The 13,927-nt window shown below is 47.8% G+C and overlaps 1 protein-coding gene across 1 annotated transcript in view; it reads left to right on the top strand.

Moving 5' to 3' along the window:
- The first annotated feature begins 5,190 nt into the window (after positions 1 to 5,190).
- hspa13 (heat shock protein 70 family, member 13) overlaps positions 5,191 to 13,927 on the top strand; it is a 108,273-nt gene continuing 99,536 nt past the window's right edge. The window contains exon 1 of the mRNA XM_052078529.1: positions 5,191 to 5,194. The gene's annotated coding sequence lies outside the window, so the exon portion shown is untranslated. The remainder of the gene's footprint in view (positions 5,195 to 13,927) is intronic.

Below are 13,927 nucleotides of genomic sequence, written 5' to 3'. Positions count from 1 at the left end.
TACCACGCATGTTTTTGGAATGTGGGAGGAAACCGGAGCACCCGGAGAAAACCCACGCAGGCCATGCAAACTCCACACAGGGAGGCCGGAGCTGGAATCGAACCCGGTACCTCTGCACTGTGAAGCCGACGTGCTAACCACTGGACTACCGGGCCGCCCACATATTTTTCAGTCTGCCAAAAACGTAAACAACACATTCAGGAAAAAGAGAACTTCTGGCCACCAGAAACAAAGGTGAAACCAAAGTGTCTTTGATACAAACGTCCCACAAAATAACATTCTCAACAAAATAGCGGTCAGACATCCCGAGGGATTGATGCTTCTGCTGAGTTCTGTTTTGTCAAGGAGACAGAAAACAGATGGAAGTCCATCACGCCTGCGCTCCTCCGGAGAATTTTATAGAAAAATCGGGCGCCCGCAAGCCGAGAAAAACCTTCCAGGCAAGAATAAAGTTGGCCGTGTGCCACTTGGTGGATGAAAAGCAGCCTGGCAGGGCCTTCAAGCACCACAGGACCAAGGTGTGTTCTCTTTCCATGCCTTTCTCCAGCGCTTCCATCTCTGCCTTGATTGAAAGCAGCCCGCATGAACGTGAACGCGTCTGACTGATTGGAATAATGAATGATGGACGTCTCGGAGAGCAGACGGGAGGAGTTTTTTTTTTTTTTGTGCAATAGTTGGCATGCCAAGGAGACATAACATGCCTTGAAAAAAAAAAAGCGCTGGGCTTCAGAATCAGGTCCCAAAAATCCGTCAGTTTCATGGCAACGATGTAATCAGACACTATAAGAGCACTTTTGCCAATCTGCAGCCTGAAGAAAGTTGCTTCTGGCAAAGACGCAACAAGGACAGGTGAATCGAATTTGTGTTCTTTGAAAAAGAAATGTGAAGAGCAAAAAAAAAAAAAAAATCAGTAAGCTCTGCGCAAGCCTGACATTGAACCTGATCATTTGAATCAGGTGTGTTGCAACAGGGAGACTTGGATGAACTATGAACAGATGAATAGATTACAATATTAGACAAAGACAATCACATTGAAACACCCACTAAAAAAAATCATTAAAAAAAAAAAACGAGGCAGCCCGGTAGTCCAGGGGTTAGCACGTCGGCTTCACAGTGCAGAGGTAGCGGGTTCGATTCCAGCTCCGGCCTCCCTGTGTGTAGTTTGCATGTTCTCTCCGGGCCTGCGTGGGTTTTCTCCGGGTGCTCCGGTTTCCTCCCACATTCCAAAAACATGCGTGGCAGGCTGATTGAACACTCTAAATTGTCCCTAGGTGTGAGTGTGAGCGTGGATGGTTGTTCGTCTATGTGTGCCCTGCGATTGGCTGGCAACCGATTCAGGGTGTCCCCCGCCTACTGCCCGGAGACGGCTGGGATAGGCTCCAGCACCACCGCGACCCTAGTGAGGATCAAGCGGCTCGGAAGATGAATGAATGAATGAATGAATAAAAAAAACTAACTTTTTTTTGTAAGAGTTAAGGGGACAAATAAGAATTCATTTTAACCATTTACATATTGATGATCCAAATTTTATTCTCCCAAATGTTCGAATGGGCGTCGACCTCAAAATATCGACGTTGACTGGGCTCTAGTTTAAGCGCTCAAAGTTTCCCTTGTATAATTGTGTGTGTGTGTATAAAGCACACAACTTCCTGTTTTTGACACAGGACTATTGTCAGGAATTTTCCCCAAAAGTGAGCGAAAATGCAGGCAAAAACACCAACGCGCATTGACAAATATCCTTTGTGTGTATACGTGTGTGCAGACGTGGCCTGGGAGAGTGTCTCGTTTTCCATGTGACCTCCACTCTGGGCCTCGGACAAGCCAAGCGGGAGCCAACAAAGCACATCTGTGCCTTATTTTGCTGCTGTTCAAATGTTGCGCTGGTATGCATGGAGGGCAACAAACAAAGCACAGTTCCACCTTGTTTCCATATCCAGAATCCCCCCCCACCCCCCACCGACCCCGTCCTTCCTTCCCACCTGCCCCCCCTTCGTCTCCCTCACCCTCCACCCCACGCTTGGAGACCCACACGGACACACGCGGCATTAGCGGGAATGCGAAGGTACAGATCTTAAATATTGGAGCGGCATTCCAGCGGAGCCCCCGCGGGGTGGATGACAGGCTCGGACTTAAAAGCGAGGAGGCATGAAGGAGGGGGAGACACGGAGTCTGAAGAGGATATTAGAAAAATACTCAGAAGGGAAAAAAAAAAGAAAAAAGTCGCCTCTGGCAATCTTTTTCACTTTCAGGAACGATTTGGTACCTCGGGATGAAAGAAGGAAAAAAAAAGGCACGGGGACGGGGCGTGACGGGACGCAGTAAACTGTGTTTCCTGAAACACTTTCACATCTTTTTAAAATTTACAACGTAACGCTTCAAAAGCTTTTAAGATGGTACGTTCAGTAAAGACTATCTGGAACTTTCCCTAACAACCCAGGCTAAACTTAGCTCCTCGTCGAAATAAATTACGTGCTTGTGCTTGTACTTGCTCGAAATAAATGACGTACAATGAAGTACCAAGCTGTGGCACAAGGCGACTAAGTCGAAGAGATGCAGCCTAACCAGGCTTAGGGAGCGAAGGAACACATGTTCCGGCGTTACTTATTCAAGATACAGCAACAACCGAAATGTAACTGCATTCCATTATAGTTACAAAGCATAAAGGAAAGACGACAATATTGACATTTTGAGAAAACAACAAAGGCACGGCTAAAAAAGAGAAAAATCATAATATTGAAATTCATTCATTCACCTTCCTAACCGCTTGATCCTCACTAGGGTCGCGGGGGGTGCTGGAGCCTATCCCAGCCGTCTCCGGGCAGTAGGCGGGGGACACCCTGAATCGGTTGCCAGCCAATCACAGGGCACACAGAGACGAACAACCAACCACGCTCACACTCACACCCAGGGACAATTTAGAGTGTTCAATCAGCCTGCCACGCATGTTTTTGGAATGTGGGAGGAAACCGGAGCACCCGGAGAAAACCCACGCAGGCCCGGGGAGAAACACAGAGACAAACACCCATCCACGCTCACACTCACACCTAGGGACAATTTAGAGTGTTCAATCAGCCTGCCACGCATGTTTTTGGAATGTGGGAGGAAACCGGAGCACCCGGAGAAAACCCACGCAGGCCCGGGGAGAACATGCAAACTCCACACAGGGAGGCCGGAGCTGGAATCGAACCCGGTATACCTCTGCACTGTGAAGCCGACGTGCTAACCACTGGACTACCGGGCCGCCCCAATATTGAAATTTGTGAAGAGTAAATAAAAGTGGATTTCCATATTTGGGGTTAAAAAAAAAAAAAAAAAACCAAAAACATTAAATACTTTGAGTGACGATCACGATCAATCCGTTTACAGTGACTGACATGTAGACGGTATGAAGAAAAAGAAGTTGCCAATAATGATGAAGTCAGACCCCGAAGCAAAAGCAGGACTTAATCAGAAACACGAGTCACAGTGGATGGAAGAATGAAGAGGATATTAGAGAAATTCAGCGCAGGAAAAAGTCGCCTCTGGCAACCTTTTTCAATTTCAGGAATAATTTTGTACCTCAGGGCCAGCGGGGAGGAGGGAGGAGAGGAAGGGGAAGGGTGGGGGGGGGGGGGGGTCAGATCTCGGACTAGTTTTGAAGTGCAGAGGAGGTAATGAGAACCAACTGGCGCCCGTCGCTATCCATCCATCGGGCGACGGGGAGAGCTCTGACGCGCGGAAGAAGTGCAGGCCTCTCGCTGACTGCATCCAGACGCGAGAATATTTCAAGGCGGGAGCATGATGATGATGATGATGATGATGAGGATAATGATGAAAATGGCTTGCTTATTAGTTTATGTTTGATCAAACCCACTTCCTGAAAAGTGTCACTTTGGATTGACATTAGTAGTCCTGACTTTAGGCCCGTCTGCGAATCCGCGTTGGGTTTGTGACTTGGATATGTTTTTGATATATAATATTCATGTTGCATCGGAATATGAAGAAAAAAATTGAACTTAGCCCCAAAAAGTTGACATCCTGGCTCGAGAGGACTCGTCACCAAGATGTCATCATCTTTTTTGTTTTTTTATCTTGGCCAGATGATTTTTGTGTCCCGCAAAATAGGACTCCCAGTCGTCATCTTGCAGAGTCTCGGTGGATTGAAAAAATGCATGTGGGCTGGCCTGATGATTTTTGTAGGCCTCAAAAAGTATAAAAGGAGAAAACGGTTCTTTGGCGACTGCTTTCTCGCCAGAAAATGATCATTTGCTCATAAAAATTGGCTTTTGAACAATTTGTCCCCCCGCCCCCTACTGAAATAATGGCTCCACCCGTGGTGACAGTCTTGGATGAGGCACAATTTGAATAATCATTTGTGTCAACGCTTATATACATTCATTCATTCATTCATCTTCCTAACCGCTTGATCCTCACTAGGGTCGCGGGGGGTGCTGGAGCCCATCCCAGCCGTCTCCGGGCAGTAGGCGGAGGACACCCTGAATCGGTTGCTAGCCAATCGCAGGGCACACATAGACGAACAACCATCCACGTTCACACTCACACCTAGGGACAATTTAGAGTGTCCAATCAGCCTGCCATGCATATTTTTGGAATGTGGGAGGAAACCGGAGCACCCGGAGAAAACCCACGCAGGCCCGGGGAGAACATGCAAACTCCACACAGGGCGGCCGGAGCCGGAATCGAACCCGGTACCTCTGCACTGTGAAGCCGACATGCTAACCACTGGACTACCGGGCCGCCACCGCTTATACACACTGTGGCTGAATTTTTTTTTTGAACCAGTGTCGTTTTGTTCTGACCTGACCTGAAGTAACCTTTGGCTGATCACGGCTGTTCTCCGGTGGCTCGTATCCAGTTGGCCATGTCAGCACTTTGAAGCATTTCTTATCTCCGTTTTTTTTTCCTTCTTCAGATCTTTTTTATTTATTTATTTTTTTGCATTGTCAGATGTCAAGAAGAGGCCTGCGGTCCAAATGGCTCGTTCCTTTGCAGGACGAGCCAAGCGGAGGCGGGGCCAGAGTGGGAAATGCTTTTCCCCAGATTCCTCCAGATAACGTATCTGTTCCTGGGACTGGTCGGCCACGAAGGCGTTTCTTTTGAGAGCGTCTGGTGAGACAAAGTAAAGCAATTACATTTACTTAGCCGACTGTGTAAACGCTCGCGTCTTCTTATCTAGAAAGGATAGGAAACAGAATCAGCAGACATGGAATCTCATCTGTAATTACTTGTCAAGCTTTCACTGTATCTTGTTCTCGATTGCTTGTAAAAATAAAGCCAACGTAAAGACGACCCAACGGGGACAAACCCAGAACTGGAAGGCGGGATTTGCATGACGTTGTTCAAGTGACAAGAACCGATCCCTGTGTAGAACTGTTTCAATCTCGACTCGAGTCTGATTTCGACACTTTTGCATTTGCGCTGTTTGACGGATTTTGGCCTGTTTTACTGCCACTCTCTTCTGTTGGGTGGTGTGTCATGAGATTTTTTTATTGGAGGAAGTCCACACGATATGCCCTGAACATGACAGCAGCGTGCGCGGTACCGAGTTTGCGACAAGCTACAGGCATCCGAGCCCCCCTGCTGGAGATCCAACATCTGCGGGTCCGCCGTGTCCAATCAGAGAAGGTGGTGGGGGGGCGATCTCGGCTGTGACCAATCAGGCCCACTCGGTGATCTTTTCAGGGGATCCTGCCGGTGGAGTGGGAACAAAAGCTAATTCAGCCCCCCCAGAGAAGCACGGCTTCAAACACCACAACCCCCCCGCGCCTTGCTGCATCCATGCTCTTTGATATGTTAGACCCCTGCATAGAGGAGAACCCAACCCCCTCCTCGACAAAGTTCCACCACCGAGTATGGAAGGTTTACATCAACATCTCGGTGAAAAGTGTCCATCCTTCAACGGGAACGGCGAAGCTCCCTCAGAGGAATTCTAAGGTCATCTCTTATCTTCTTGACCCTGGAGGAGATCAACTCCAGAGCCTACTCAGAACACTTACGTGCGCGATACGCCACTGATTCCGAAAAGTGGGTGTAAATCAAATTGAAAATACTCAACGGTCATAAATAAGTTTCAAGTCTTTACCTTTGAGTTACAAGCAAGTTCCCAAAGTTACTGAGGCGAACACTTTTGATTTCATTGGATCACAACACATTTTCCCAAATGAATTAGGGAGACTTGAAGCAAGTTTTTTCAAATTTTCAAACCCTTCAACAAAAATGAAAACTCTCTTAATACTCCACAAGTGCGACATTACTGTAGTAGCTGCGAATGGGGGCATGCGACTTTAAAAGGCGGGACCTGGCGGTTGAGTGATGTCAGAGTCAGCGAATGAGAGAAGAGTTGGCTGGCTGTTAAGTGGCTCAACCGTTAGCCACCCCGCGTTGAGTGACTCAGCGTCACTTGTGATTAATTTGTTTCCATTTGTTCAATCGGGAATAATAAAGAAATCCGCGACGTGTTGAACCCGCAAAAGTGAACGGCGATATAGCAAAAGATGACTGTTGTGTTATAGTCTCTCTACATATATACTGTAGCTCCACCACAAAGGGCTATTAGCGTTGCTTATCGTTAGCCCCACCGCTTTTAGCAATGCTTATCGTTAGGCCGTTGTATCTCAAGGCACAATATGCGCCTTAGCTCAAGAAAGATTCGGAAAAACTGTGGTAATGAACTGGCCATAAAGGGTCCAGATTGAAGCATTTTACAGACCGGGCATTTTATATTAGGAGGACAGAGTTTGGCTGCGTTCTTCTGTGAAAGCAGATGCGCCATCAGACAGCTCGGTAAGACCCGTCTCGACAGCGGATCAGCCCCTGAACGGCCCTCTTCTCAGCAGGCCGATGACAACATAGGAGGAGTTGGCAGACGGGCAAAGGATGGACGGGATTGTGTGCGTGCACAGGGTAATTATGGGATGGAGTAATGGTGAGACGGACTTGGGGGGAGGGGGGGTTTAAAGCATGTGGCAAAGGCCCCCATTGACACGAAGATGACACATGATGGGCCGTGACCGTCTAGAATTACACCGCGATGAAATATGTCAGCGCTGACCCCAACAGCATCCCTGCAAGCCCACCGCAAGCGACCCCCCCCCCACTTCTGCTGTTGTCTCTCTTGCAAAAGAAGCGCAAGTAGAGTTGTTATAGAACCTTAACACCACCATGTGTGACGCGCACATGTCATCTCTATTCCAGTAGCTCTCAAACTGGGTTAACTTGGATCTCCAGAGATCCATAACTTCGCAGACCATCATAAAGCGTTGGGCCAATTAAAAGCTCTGAAAGAGTTCCATACACGTTAATCGGCCATTCCTGCAAGTCCCGGGAGTGAAAATATAGGGAGCAAAGAGTTCCAGAAAATTGCAGTGGCCGCAGCGATTGAGTTTGGGTCATTGGGTCACACCGGGAAAGACTCCGGCTCACCCGTGACCATCTTGAGAAGAGGTGCTATGAAAAATGAATGGATGGGCGGACTTGCAGTTAACGTCTCAAACTGAAAAGAAGAAGAACATCAGGACAGATGGCACCAAGCAGTTTGCCGTGCGGTGTCCCGCAAGGCTCTGGTTTTGGCACCAATGTAATTCCAGAGCGGGGGTGGGACACCTGCGCGAGCCCCCAACAGGTGGCTAATGGCTGTAAAATCAAGTTGGCTCTGTTCGACGTTACCACTGGGATTGTTGCATTAGTCACTCCTCTCCCTTTCATCCTGTGGCCTGTCAGCTTGCATTCATCTAATTGGTGTTAGTGGCGAAGAAGCAGTGACCTCACCACCTCCCTCCTCCACGAGGCCCGGCCCTACGCCTGAGCCCTTGCCCAGACCTCCAGTCTGCTGCGGTGCCGTTCACGCAGAGCCTTTATGCACTTATGCGCATTGAACTCTGCTTGCCCCCCGACACTGATGAGCCTTTGCTCATCACGAGTGACAGGCCCGACCAGGCAGACCGTCTCATCGCTGCTGGGTGGGTGGGGGGCCCGCATTCCTACAGGTGCTGTGCAGAGGATGAAATATGAAAGGTTCCATCAAGAGGTCAAATGTTACCAGAAGACAATCATAGGAACATTTGCCTCCAATCAGATTGACGTGCGGCTATGACACGATGGAACAGACCGGCTCAGTGACGGTGTGGAAGTGTCTGCTTGTTGGTCTCTACGCTTGCCCTGCGACTGGCTGGCAAACAGTTCAGGGCGCAGTCTCCAGCACCTCTCCGCAACAGTAAGCGGTGTTGAAAATGACAAACGTGCTGTATAGATATGAAGAACACAACGTCGTATGACACAATGTAACATAACATGAAATGATCTCAAAAAGTGTCACGTCGCATCATGTAACAATGGGTAACCTTACCATAATCTTGTTTTTAGGCACAATAAAGAACATAAATACTATGCATACGAACTCCATCGATTGTCAGATCAATCACAAGGCCGAAAGAATGATTTCCTTCCTGGCGTTTGCACATACGCCGACACGCCGACGTCCTTTCTTGTCTGCCTCTGATTAGGACTTTGTGCTGCATTCTATCAGCGCCTTGTTTTATATTACCGACAAGTGAACTCTTACAGTTCTTGTCTTGCGTTTCAGGTTGAACGAGCGGCCTTCCTTCCCATCGTGCAAATAATGGCGGTATGGCCAGATGTGCACTGCCTGTCCACATTCACTTACAATGTGGCCCAGAGTGACGAAGACGTCGGAATTCCATAATATTTCCACAGATTTGCCAATAATCTCTCAGTGGCAAGCACCCTCGTTCGTCATTTTTTATATATATAAATATATTAAAAAATAAAGGAAAAAATATATATATATATGGGGCGGCCCGGTAGTCCAGTGGTTAGCACGTCGGCTTCACAGTGCAGAGGTGCCGGGTTCGATTCCAGCTCCGGCCTCCCTGTGTGGAGTTTGCATGTTCTCCCCGGGCCTGCGTGGGTTTTCTCCGGGTGCTCCGGTTTCCTCCCACATTCCAAAAACATGCGTGGCAGGCTGATTGAACACTCTAAATTGTCCCTAGGTGTGAGTGTGAGTGCGAATGGTTGTTCGTTTGTGTGTGCCCTGCGATTGGCTGGCAACTGATTCAGGGTGTCCACCGCCTACTGCCCGAAGACCGCTGGGATAGGCTCCAGCACCCCCCGCGACCCTAGTGAGGATCAAGCGGCTCGGAAGATGGATGAATGAATGAATATATATATATATATATATATATATATATATATATATATATATATATATATAAAAGGGTAAATCTATGTTGTCACTTCTGGAATTTTGTTACCTTGCTCAAGGGCACAAATTCCATATATTTATATGAAGCACCTTCCAGTCTCTGTGGCCTCATTCTTAAAAAAAAGGGAAAAAAAAGTCAACTCCTGCCAAAAGAGGAGATGGAAAGGGTTTTTGTGTTGGGGGAAGGAATCTGGACCTGGTTTACGGTTTGTGGCTGTAAGAGGTTACTGATAGGACAAAACCAGCTTGATGAAATGTCATAAATCTCTTTGAGTTTCTGCACTTATCTCAGACTTCTTGGAGAATCCACTGGCATAAATGAGGCCCGATGGAAAACAAACTGTTTTCATCTATCTTATCTTGCCTTCTTACAGGAATGCCGAGTACCTAATGATGATGTTCATCGAGAAAGAACCCATCATCAAGACTTGCGCAGAGCCCCACTAGTTTTCTACTACAACGCCCGATGACATTCAAGTAGGGTGAGTGTACAGCAAAAATCTGTGGTCTGAGTTGCGAGCCTTGTCAAAGCAGTTTTCCACTATACCGGCCAGTCACTGTGACATTTATGTAGCATACAGAAACTGACAGATTTCATGACCGGAATTTGACCTCCAAAAAAGGAAAATGTGGTCAAGAAGTCAAACAAAAACCCAGACCCCAAACAAAAACGGAATGTTATTTACATGTTCTCAGTCAAGACAAAACATTTTTTTTTCTGCTTATCTTTTTATTTATATGATATACCCGAGTGTTTGTGTCACTGAAATTCAACGACTGTCGTTATTGGTGATATCTATTTTTTTTCTATAATTTGCTCACGAGACGTGTGAATGGAAAATGTTAGCCTAAAGGCATTTTGCAGCATGTGCTAGCAGCATTGTATTGCAGCTCAATTCACATTTCTCGACTGTTCTAGCCCTGGAAATAGCTTATATTGTACGTTTCCACTTTTATATTTATATATAATGACAATGTTGACGTTTTTAGTTCGAGTTTAACTTTGTAACTACTTTGAAGTTTTGTTGAGCCATTTCTCACTTTAGACTAGCCCGCTACAGTGCAGTGTTAGCTAGGTGTAACGCTGTAACGCTGATGTAAACACAACTGATCTTGTAGGGGTGCGAATTCTATATCCATTTCCAGTTTTACTGGACGTACACCGAGTAGCCTACAAATGGATTCTGAAGTTCTTGGGTTTGTTTCATCATTGTTATGCATCCGCTCCGTGTGATGGTAACAGAATAAATGGCACAAATTAACCCTTAATATTGAACAGTAGTCGTAGCATTCATGTCAAGTCAAAGTGGATCTACAACAAAATTTTTAAAAACTCCCCCCACGATGTAAACATGGCCGACAAACAACAACACGGTGGAGTGACCACAAGTCTCCTGGAATGCGGATCGATACGTCACAATTCATCTCGAATACCGCACAATAAACTCTTTAGATTCAAACTTTTCATTAATCCGCGGGTCTTTTTCATGTGCTCTGTCGTCTGTTGATGGATGACAGGAAGGAAGGGACATTTTACTGCAGAGTGAGGGAAAGGGGGATGGGGGGGGGTTAGTTGAGTTGTCTTCAACGGCAACACAAAGTGGCCCCCTCCAATGGCTTTCACTGAGTGGCTGCTGGGTAATTTATAGCCTAAAAAGGCTTGTCGGGTGAAAAACATTATTTTAGCGGCCTCCGCATCCCAATAGAAGCCAGATGTGGAGGGATTAGCAAAGACCCCCTGACACTCCTCCACCCCTCACACTTTACCCAGCTAACTGTCTTATTTTCCCCCACCTTCCAATCCCGGGCTTCCCTTTTACATATTTGTCCTTAAGGGTGCGCTGCTGTGTGCTGGGAATATGAGAGGTAGTTATCATTCTGCTTTCGTAGGCCAGGCCGGGTGACGCGTTCCCCAACAAATGCTGCGTTTATGCCACGCTCACGTGCAAAACGGGAGCTCTGCGGTCTCAAGGGGTGAGTGGCGACGAGGATGCCGGGTCACAAACTCACTAAAATCTCAGTCTTTCCCACCACGAGATGGAATGAGACAACATCCGAAACGTAGACACCCCATTAACATTGAAAAAATAAATAAAATTATGAGCAAAATGGTCATATGTGCTTTTCACATGACAGTGACGAACATCGCGTACTGTAGCATGTAGCATCGCCGAACCTAACACAATGAAACAAACAATGTAACATAACGTAACCTATAACAATTTAATATAATTTAACGGAATATCATGTAATGTAACTTTTCGTAACTCATTCATTCATTCATCTTCCGAGCCGCTTGATCCTCACTAGGGTCGCGGGGGGTGCTGGAGCCTATCCCAGCTGTCTTCGGGCAGTAGGCGGGGGACACCCTGAATCGGTTGCCAGCCAATCGCAGGGCACACAGAGACGAACAACCATTCGCACTCACACTCACACCTAGGGACAATTTAGAGTTTCCAATCAGCCTGCCACGCAGGTTTTTGGAATGTGGGAGGAAACCGGAGCACCCGGAGAAAACTCACACAGGCCCGGGGAGAACATGCAAACTCCACACAGGGAGGCCGAAGCTGGAATCGAACCCGGTACCTCTGCACTGTGAAGCCGACGTGCTAACCACTGGACTACCGGGCCGCCCCTATCTTATGTAAATGACCAGCATAGCGAAGTGTAATTTAACCTAACGTAACTATCATAACAATACAATGCATTATAATGCAATAAAATAGGATCCAATTTAACTTTAGGAGTCTGTATCATAAGTGTGTGTATGTTTCTACATCCATGCTTGTAAGCTAGTGCGCGCACGCGCGTGCATGCGTGTGCACGTGCGAATATACAAAGTGATGGTAGGGGTGGTTCCGCTCACGCAATCACAGTGTGTCAGTTGGCGGTCAGGACGTGGAATTCTCTGATGTGATCTCAGAGTCTCCTGCCTCCCAGCTGTCACTGCGCCTCTGGCAACCCGCTCGGATGGTATCCAAACGCACGCACAGACACACACAGACATCCTCCTCACCAATGATCCCTTTGAAGATGGCTCCCCAGGAAATTGAAAGCTGTTTTCAAACAAAGTCGGGAGGAGAAAGGAGTACAGTCGCAGTGGAGAGAGAGAGAGAGAGAGAGAGTGTGTAGGGGGGCTTGATGGGGAAGGTGGAAAGGGGTCACTGGTGCCTCCTGTCTCTGCTCCACTTTAACCAGTTTAAAAACCAGTTAAACACTTCAAATAATGAACTGGCCTGACAGCAACACACACACACACACACACATCTCACATTTTACCACCAAGTCTCTCTCCCACTCTCTAGTCTCTATATACAAACACGAGCTATGGGTCGTGACCGAAAGAACGAGATCCCGGATACAAGCGGCCGAAATGAGTTTTCTCCGCAGGGTGTCCGGACTCTCCCTTAGAGATAAGGTGAGAAGCTCGGTCATCCGGGAGGGGCTCCGAGTCGAGCCGCTTCTCCTCCACATCGAGAGGAGCCAGATGAGGTGGCTTGGGCATCTGATTCGGATGCCTCCTGAGCGCCTCCGTGGTGAGGTGTTCCGGGCATGTCCCACGGGGAGGAGACCCCGAGGAAGACCCAGGACACGCTGGAGAGACTATGTCACCCAGCTGGCCTGGGAACGCCTCGGGATCCCCCGGGGAGAGCTGGACGAAGTAGCTAGGGAGAGGGAAGTCTGGGCTTCCCTGCTAAAGCTGTTGCACCCGCGACCTGGCCCCGGATAAGCGGTAGAAGATGGATGGATGGCATTTCCACAGCATGTTCCCTCTACGGTTTTAACCAAGACCAACGGTAAAGTGACAAGAAAAACGTCCGGGTTTGACCCTAAAGCCAACATCCAGTCATTTTTTGGGGGGTGTGGGGGGACATTTCTACATCTACTCACTTTTACACATTTGACACCGAGGTGACATATTTTTAAAAGAGCCCACAGTGCAAAAAATAAACCGTTTCCTGATATATATATTTTGAACAAGTTGTCCGAGGCTTCACGAGCGCTCCGTTCGTTCCCTTCCCAAACGTGTCACGTGGCTGGCGTTCAACCGGTGGACCCAACATCTGACCGAGCGGCGAGCAAAAAAACTGAAAACACATTTGTGTGTGTTTGTTCTGTGCTCAAAGCTGGCCCACCTGCAATGTGCAGCGTCGACGCCGTTAATCATGACATGATGTCACATGGAATTAACATAATCGCACATCTAGTGGCCGCTAGCGATTATGTTTTATGTTTTTGCACCACAGTTTAACACGTTTGTGATGCGGATGTACAACATTCTTGGAAAATAAGCACCAGCGCGTCCTCATCGGCATGTGTTGAATACAAGTTGGTGGCAGAGTATTTATGAGGGGGTTTTATTGTTACAGTGATGATACAGCAAAAAGAAAACCAAAACGACAAATGGCAGCAACAATCTAACACACACTCTTCCCTTCAAATGCCCCCCACCCTCATTGTCGTCATGGAGACAGTCCGACCGTGCGTCAAACTCCGGGGCTCCACTTCTGTCGAGCTTTACTCTGGAATAACATTTTGATGATCCGTGTCTGTGGGGGCAGACGACGGGTTGTGTGGTTTGGCCCGAGGGCGAGCCGGCGGGTGGACGTCGTTCCCGGGGGAAGACAAACAAGCGGTGATGGGCAGATGGAGCGTCCAGACGGAGGGCGGCACGTTCAGAGTGGCATCTTGGCACGCAGCCTTACT

The sequence above is a fragment of the Hippocampus zosterae genome, chromosome 10 (genome assembly GCF_025434085.1).
Source record: "Hippocampus zosterae strain Florida chromosome 10, ASM2543408v3, whole genome shotgun sequence".
NCBI lineage: Eukaryota > Metazoa > Chordata > Actinopteri > Syngnathiformes > Syngnathidae > Hippocampus > Hippocampus zosterae.
The sequence above is the reverse complement of the archived record's forward strand: the minus strand, read 5'-3'. Positions and strand labels throughout refer to the sequence as shown.